We start from the raw sequence: 8,899 nt of genomic DNA, 5'->3' as shown, positions 1-8,899 counted from the left end.
TGAACCTTTGCTCACAAGTCCAAGACCCAGACCCCCCTGCTCAGCCAGGCACACCGCTGAGCCCGGAGGCAGAGTCTGCGGGTTTCCAGCATGATGTAATGGCTGCTTCGTCACCTGCAGTCTTGTCTCGGAAGCTCTACTGGTCCTGGAGGCTTGGTTTGTAATATCCTTGCACAGCTTAGTACTTTATTAGCATTCTGTTTAACCATTGACAACTTGATATTCTGACCAATGGTTACGGTATTTCTCCGTATGTTAGGTTGACAGGTTGTTGATTTCCCAGATCAGTTCGCTCTCCTTCCCTTCCTCTCTTGCCCCACCTCTCTCCAGTTTGCAAGCTTCTATTTTCCAGTGGCGTTATCTGCATTTTGTAAGTACACTGAAATAGGAGAAAGCAGGGGCTCTGGGACCACGTGGCCATCTCTGCACAATCAGATCCTCGGGGCTTGCTATTCCTTAAAGTCACTGAGGATGGAGCCGAGGCAGCCCTTCATCCCCCAGAATGAATGCTGCCCTGTGACTACCGGTGGCGGGAGCATATTGCCCAGGGTCACATATGGTCTGTTTGGCGGGAGCCCCACGCTGTAAAGGGCAGGTCTGATTGTGAACATTTTAGTCACTTTCCAGAGAGCCTCCTGGTGAACAGGGAAGCATGTAAGCAGGTAGTTTTCTGCTGCAGAAGCCACCCAGATGTGCCTTCTTCCTACATGGGCCACGGCTCTTCCCAGCCCCCGACGTTGGGGTTTCACGTGAGTCACCCAGAGAGGCTCATTAAACCGCACTCATTAAACCGCACCAGCGCGCCCCGCAATTTCGTTCTCTGTAGAGCAGGGTCCACCACCCATTCTGGGTCTTTCCAGTCAAAGTGGCTGTTTTTCTTCAACCGTTCCCTGCCCCTTGGGATAATGAGAGTCATTTACAAGGATAAACGTTTAAACCTCATTAGGAGACAGCATAGCCTAGTGGTTAATAAGCACCCTTGTTTCAAATCCTATCCCAGTGGTGTGCAAGCATTGTGTCTTTCAGGAAACGTACTGAAGTTTCCTCACAGGGGTGTGGTCAAGTGATAATTAGGGTTGCCCCTTGACCCAGTGCCTGGCTGATGGGAAGTCCGCAGTAAGGGTAGCTGTTACGGTTATTACCCGTTCCCTACACGACAGTGTCCCTAATACAGAATGTATGCCTATGCACGTGCGAGTGCACATGTATTTGGTGCGTGGGAAGAAAGGAAGGCTGCCACTGACAAGGCTTGCTTGCAGAGTTGCCGTGGTTGGACTTTTTTTCCTTGGGAAGATAGGAATGTGACATTTCTTACATATCATATGGGGAGGTGACTTCGATGTTTCTTTCGGCTCTTCATCATTTGAAAGGGCATCTGGTGACAGTGAGCTGTTTTAGAGGTCTGTCTGTGAGCTTTGCTAAAGTTAAAAATAAGTGAGACAGTGAAATTTTGTTTGTTCTCTAAAGGAAACCTCTTTCCCCCTCCCAATAGCATGGACGGTGTAATGTGCGTTCTGACGTACCCTCTCCTTACAGTACCCTCCGCGCATTTCTTTTCCCCATTTCTTCTCCTTCTCAGAAACAGGATCTCTTGAGCAGTAAGACAGAGCTTCAACTATCCCAAAACAGGGAAACTGTGAGATGGCTCTTAAAGGATATAAGCTAATACTAATCACATAATATGTAATAATCGCACCTCTATATATGATACATGATACACAACCACCGTAACAATCCCGGCCCTCTTTGGGAAGGAGAGCTGAGCTCTAGGCAATTGACGGCTTGTCCTTCAAAGCACCAGAAAATAACTAACTAAATAAATCAATAAAATAAAATAAAATAAAATATTTTTTAAAAGGAAGGAAGAAACAAAAGACAGGATGTTTTGGGTGGAAAACCTTCTGAAATGTAACTCAATCTCGACTGCTTTCCGGAAGAGTCTGGGAAATTTACATTTAACACCCCTTTTTCTTTTCTTGGTCTCGAAGTCGTCATCATGAGAACCGATTCTAATGCTACCGTATGACAAAGTTATGTGCTTAAGCAATTGAGATAGGTAGGACGTTTGCCTGCACACTAAGAAGTCCCAAACCACTGTACTTTTTAGAATTCTTGTGTCTGCTATCCACAATTTTCCATTTCCCCCTTCTGTGGGCTGTCAGCATTACTTCTGGTCAGCGTGTATGTCTACAGCAAAAGGCCTCTCTACTCCTCATTTCCTAAGTGTTGGAGGGGTGAAAGCGAGAAAATCACACTGGTTAAGGGTCTAAGGGCTACTTCTCCCAAGAGAGATGTATATGTCTAAGAAAAGTATTTCTCAAGTTTTGTTTTAATTTTAAAAGATTCCTTGTTTCAAAGCTATTTTCTGGATAAGTGAGGTTATGCAACGGCCAGTTCTATGTAAATAAAAAATATACATATAAAGTATTGTGGAGCTTCTCACTCCCGGCTCTGTCAGCCGTTACTCAAGTGCTTGCATTCAGATCATATATTTCCTCGGTGCCCTGAAGTTTTGAAAATTTTAATAGCCCTGTGGATGGAACTGACATGACAGGAAACGATTTCAAGTCTCCTGCAGTGATTTTTACACTCATAAAAGTGTTCTCAATGTACCAGAGGCAGTGTTGGATCCCAGAGAAATAATATCCTCAGAAATCTAACTCAGGTGCCATCTCCTTTTGGAGAAAGTTTCCTGTTTTCCCAAATGCTTTATAAGATGCATTTTTCTATGACTGGCCGTTTCTGTTTAAGATTCTATTGGTCACACATGTAACCTAGGCCACTGGCAGGCTCTCGGGATTTCCTGGCAGAAACCGTCGTGAGTATTAAAAGTCAAGGGGTTGGGAGCAGTGAGTCACCAGACACCACCACATTCAGCCGTGCGATGCTCCTGATTTACAGCTTTGTCCCACTTCCTCGGGTTGTCCCCCACAAGCAGAAGCAACTCAGGAGGCTGAGGAACGCAGAGCAGATTGTGGCTGGGCTGGCCTTCCAGAAAGGTCCACGCAGTGGTCCCTGGACCCTGGGAGGCCTCTGCTCCCCCCACCCCCACTGTTTATATTAGCTATCACGCACGGAACAGTCAGGTGGTACGCTGCTTTGCAGTCAGCAAGTTTATCTTGTGTTAAAGTTTTACCAGGAGAAGTCAAGTCGTGTTTACCCCCGTTCTGCGGCAGGTCATGTGCAAACAGCACCTGTGAACCTTTTCAGCACACGTGCTGGACTTTCTCCTTCATAGTTCTCATCACAACAACTGTTGGGGGGAAAGCCAGCAATTGTTAAATCTCTGGCAAATGTGACAATCCTCACCAGAAATGGCTGTCACTGCTGTCAAGGTGCACGGGACGTTACGTTTGCCGTTGTCGGAGCATGTTCGTTGATTGTAGACGTCAGTCCTAGCATAAACCCAAACTCAGCACACACGTAAGGACTCTGAGTGCAGCTACCAGGCATTCCCTCCGTGAAACAAGGGTCCTCGACAGGTAGAATTTTTTTTTTTTTTTTAATGTGTCAGCATTGAAAAGGATTCTATAAACTGGATTTCATCGTACTTCCCCATCTCTTTATTTAGTATTTATGTATCAGTCATAGTGTGTGAAGCGCTGTTCTAAGTGCTTTAAAACACTAATTCATTTAATATTCAAACAATTTTGTGAGATAAGGACTATTACCCCACTTTACATTTATGTAAACCAAGGTACAAAGAGATTAAGTAATTTGTCCAAGGCCACATTGCTGGTTAAAGGATGGAACGAGAAGCTGAAACCAGACCAGGGCAAGCAGAGAACTTACTATGCTGCCCACCCCACCTCCTGTAGTTATAAGTATCGGTAATACTGTTCTTTTTGCTTTTCCAGACAAGTTGAACCAAACTTGAGTTTTTAAAATATCTATTGTATTAGCTTGCTAGGGCTACCATAACAAAGTACCGAAGACTGGTCATAATATGCTAGCCATTAGTATGCTAGACATTATTATTTTTTTTTTGAAGATTTTATTTATTTATTTGAGAGAGAATGAGAGACAGAGAGCATGAGAGGGAGGAGGGTCAGAGGGAGAAGCAGACTCCCTGCCGAGCAGGGAGCCCGATGCGGGACTCGATCCCGGGACTCCAGGATCATGACCTGAGCCGAAGGCAGTCGCTTAACCAACTGAGCCACCCAGGCGCCGTATGCTAGACATTATTAACAAAATGTCAAAACAAGGGGTGCCTGGGTGGCTCAGTCCGTTAAGCGTCTGCCTTCAGCTCAGGTCATGATCCCAGGGTCCTGGGATTGAGCCCCATGTTGGGCTCCCCGCTCAGCAGGGAATCTGCTTGTCCTTCTCCCTCTGTCCCTCCTCCAGCTTGTGCACTCTCTCTCACTCTCTCTCAAATAAATAAATAAATCTTTTTAAAAATGTCAAAACAAGCTCCATGTGCTTTAAGAAGAGATAATATTCAAAATGGCCATTGGGATGCCAAAGTTTCGAGAAGTTCTCGTGTTTTTTTGGAGGGGGGTGTAGTTTCTTTGACAAGTCTCTCCAATTTGAAGTGGGTCCTATAACTATGAGACATAGTGCTGAAACCACTATTGTACCTTGATTTCTTCCCTTCCTCTTCTTACACCAAGTGTGAAGGTGTGGGGAACTCTTCCTCTATCTATCATCTATCTATCTATCTATGTATCATCCATCCATCCATCCATCCATTCATCCATCTATCATCTCAATAGACCACAGATTGAGGAGTGAAGTAGTCATCTTATTAGTTAATTGCATTTTTGGCAAGTGTTTAGAAAGACTTCATTTTAGCTTTCTCATCATAGAATGTGTCCTTTAAGCCAACTGTAGAAAGTATGAAGTCATATAAAGGGAAAGAGCTTTATGGCAAGAAATCTAAGGTAAGCCATCTTTTATGACTACAAGTAAATCCCAGGTTACAGTGAAAAATCAGTGATATGTAGAAATAATAGGTGTGTATATATGTAAATGTGAAATATCCTACAGTGTCTGGCATGGAGCAGGTGGTTAAAAATATTAACAGGCAGGCAGGCATGTGGGCCCAGTTTCTCCTGACAAATGGTAGAAATTGAGACCAGCAATGATTTTGGTCCCCTTGATGATGAACCACATGTAACACTGTAATTTTACTTCTCAGATAAGGTCAAATATTATCCCACCCCTGCTAATCCTAATTCAGATTCTCTGTCTTAGCTGTGTTCGTCATTTCTGCAACTACCACTCATGGCCGTGGAAGCGCAGCCAACACCAGTTTGGAAGCATTAGACAAGCATGAGCGCGAGTAGGGCTCAGTATTTGGGGCAATAGCCAGGTGGCTACTGTGGCGGATCACAGTATTGTTCACAATTATTTGTTCCCTTTCCTTTATGTGTGTGTGTGTGTGTGTTTTTTAAGATTTATTTATTTATTTGAGAGAGAGAGCGCACGTGAGTGGGGGCAGTGGGGAGAGCAGAGGGAGAAAGAGAGAATCTCAATCAGATTCCACGCTGAGCACAGAGCCCAATGCAGGGCTTGATCCCACAACCCTGAGATCATGACCTGAGCCAGAAACCAAGAGACAGACGCTCAACCGACTGCGTCATCCAGTTGCCCCCTCCTTTATTTTTTTTAAAGATTTTTTTTTTAAAGTAATCTCCACACCCCATGTGGGGCTCTAACTCACAGCCCCAAGACCTAGAGTCGTGTACTCCACCAACTGAGCCGGCCAGGTGCCCCTATTCCTTCTCCTTTAGAAGAATTATATATCCAGGGAGCCTGGGTGGCTTAGTCGGTTAAGTGTCTGCCTTCAGCTCAGGTCATGATACCTGGGCTCACCCAGAAAGGGGAATCATGAGTAAGAAGAAAAGGTCTAAAATGTTTTGAGAACTTTTGCACTTTGTAATTATATTCTTTTGGCCCTTTTCTCTGCTTGTTGAATGTTTTTGGATTCTTGCTATTGTCCCTATGATTGATTCAAGCCTACTATGATGCTCTTCTTAGATCCCAATTCATGTTCTTGCAAGGACATTCTTTGGAGGACCATGAATTGAGAGAACACATTCTTTGAAATTTAGAAATAGGTGGATCCCAAAAGTATCCAAGAATCCATTGTCACTTAAAGTGAGCACATAACTGGGGCACCTGGGTGGCTCAGTCAGTTGAGCATCTGCCTTTGGCTCAGGTCATGATCCTAGGGTCCCGGGTTGAGCCCTGCTTGGAGGAGAGTCTGCTTCTCCCTCTCCTTCTGCCTCCCTCTCTCTCTCAAATAAACAAATAAATTAAAAAAAAAAAATGAGCACATAACTTAATTCATATAATACAAGGTAGGGAATTCATTGCTCCATTCCCATCCTTTCCCTTATATATTCTCTCTTCTACAAGATCAGGCATATCAAATGTGGGGCCTGTCATGCTGCTAACTTGTAGCTGATTTGTTTGCCTCTCAGTGCGGTTACGAAAGCTCATGAAGTCAGGAGCTGGGGCAGCCATCTTGCAAGCATGAGGAGGCAAACCTGAAGACAAAAGCCAGCAATGCTGAGGATGGAGAAGCCAAAAGGTGGGAAGAAACCGGGTCTTCCATTTCAGCCTCTAAATTTACTAATCCTTGAACTACTCGGCCCCCAAACTTCTTGTTATGCAAGGTAATGGGCATCATTTGTCAGGTGTTCTGTTCATGACAGCCAGAAGTCAACCAGAATGATCGCTTGGCCTTTTACCCTTTCACAGATTGACTGTTGTGCCCAGACATGCCTGGCTCTCAGCAGAAGAGCTCCTGTTGGGCTCTCCGCTATAGGTGTCTCTGGGCTCTGTGAAGAAATAATGAACTGCTTGTGGGTCCAAAGTCCTCGCGGCTCCTTTGCTTTGTCTCACATATAGGCCACAGCAAGCACTCAAGAGTAGCAACTGCTTATTTTTTCGTAAAATAGGGGCTAAATACATGAATATATACTTTTGAGACTCTATAGATGCTCCTACAAAGAACAGTTAAGGGCCCTGGAAGGTGACCATACTCATGTGAGTCCTAGCTCTGTCCTCCCTTGACTGGGGCTAGGTCTCCCAGGGAACCATGGTGTCACCTACCTTGTGAATCCGATCCCATGAGGTTGCCAAGAAGTTGACTTCTCTGCCTCTATTCTGTGTGAGGGGACACTCGGCATCAGTAAGTTTCCTAAATATAAAATAGTAAATGTGTTCTAATTAAATAAATTAAGTACTTGGGAAATTAAACGTAAAAACTAACAACAAACCTCCCATTTACCCCAGCAATCATTTAGGCTTACACCTCCCCTGTTAGCAGGACTAAGAAGCCCCAAGAATGGGCTGAAGCTGCCATTTCTCTGTCCAGAACCCTCAATAGACTGTATGTTCTGTGAAGGCATTAGCTATGTCTGCCTGGCTCACCCAGTGCCTGCCTGAGCTTCTGTCTCCTTGTAGATGCTAAATACCTACATAAAGGATGAATAAATGATGAGCTGTAATGCGAGGCCCAGGGCTATGAGAGGTTCAGCCATATCAGATCCTGGCGGGGACTGCTCCTAAGGGAGTCCTGCTCCGTGAGCTCCAGGAGAACAGCAACAAGGATGAGTTAGTACATTATTGGCAAAAGGGCTTCACTGAAATCTTGCTGTAAATTTGTTGCAGAAAGGGCACTTGGGCATTTACTGTTAAACAAAGACAGGAATCTATATAACATTAATTAGAACTTCCATTTACTGAGCAAATGCTGTCTCAAACACTGTGCTCTGCTTTAGACATTCATTTAATCCTCCTGACCACCCCACAGGTACTATGGTTGGCAGCCTCTAAGATGTCCCCTGATGACCCCCACCTCTTGACATCTACACCCTTGTATAATTCCCTCCCCTTGCGTGTGGGCTGGATTTATATACTCAGTTCTAAAGGACAGTGCGGTAGAAGTAATGGGATGCCACTTGCAAAATTAGGTTATAAAAACATTGCCTTCTATCTTGGGTGCTCCAGCTGCCGTACCGCGAGCTGCCTTGTAGGGAGGCCTATGTGGCCGAGAACTGAGGGAGACCCCCAAACAATAGCCAGTGAGGAGCTGAGACCCTCAGTCCAACAGTCTGCAAGAAATAGCATGCTGCCAACAATCACACGCATTGACGTGGAAGAGGGGTCTCTCCCAGTCAAACCTTCGGATGGGACCACAGCCCTGGACGACAGATTAACCGCAACCTCATGAGATCCCTGGAGCCAGAAGCTCCCAGCTAAGCCATGCCTGGATTCATAATCCACAAGAATTGTAACATAATAAAGGATTATTGTAAGCTGCTACGTTTGGGGGTAATTTGTTGTGCAGCAATAGATAATATAAGGAGATACTAGTATTATTTGCACTTTACAGAAGAGGAAACTGAGGTTCAGAGTGGACAGGAAATGGTGAAGCCGGGATGTGGACTGATGTGGTCTGACCTCAGAGGCTACATGATTAATGACGAGAGTCAGTTTCAGATGGTGTTAAGCGCGTTGCTACCGTTTAGCCAGAGTAGGTACTGTGCAGAATCTTTCTTGGAAAAGAGTCTTCTTTGGAAAAGCTAATATGTGTCCTCCCAAGCCAGGTAAAATTTTTGAAAGATTCCAAAAGCAAAAAAAATTTACAACATGCAAGCGATCATAGAGCATTGCCATTTAATTTCTAGCAAAGATGACCTCCCTGCCTCCCAGCCCACAACCCCCAAAATAATCCCTCCAGCAGTTTCTTCTCTAACCCCTCACAATTATGCAAAACACAGCAAATGTGCATGCATGGTTGATTTTATACAAATTTTATAGAGAGTGTGCACACACACACACACACATAGACACACACACACCATCTATGAAAATTTGGGATCACAATTGTTCCTGTTACCTATTGATGTGTAGCAAATCACTCCAAAATGCAGAGGCTTAAGGCAGC

General features: G+C 44.7%; 1 long non-coding RNA gene across 1 annotated transcript; it reads left to right on the top strand.

Annotated features, from left to right (window-relative positions):
• The first annotated feature begins 3,202 nt into the window (after positions 1–3,202).
• Positions 3,203–8,272, top strand: LOC135364755 (uncharacterized). Its single transcript, XR_010412427.1, has 3 exons — positions 3,203–3,482; positions 6,426–6,535; positions 7,960–8,272. It is a non-coding gene; the product is annotated as an uncharacterized LOC135364755 (long non-coding RNA).
• Positions 8,273–8,899: the final 627 nt, after the last annotated feature.

Source organism: Mirounga angustirostris, unplaced genomic scaffold, assembly GCF_029215605.1.
Source record: "Mirounga angustirostris isolate CCGP_5_RB_7025 unplaced genomic scaffold, mMirAng1.0.hap1 SCAF_6, whole genome shotgun sequence".
In the NCBI taxonomy this organism is placed as follows: Eukaryota; Metazoa; Chordata; class Mammalia; order Carnivora; family Phocidae; genus Mirounga; species Mirounga angustirostris.
The sequence above is the reverse complement of the archived record's forward strand: the minus strand, read 5'-3'. Positions and strand labels throughout refer to the sequence as shown.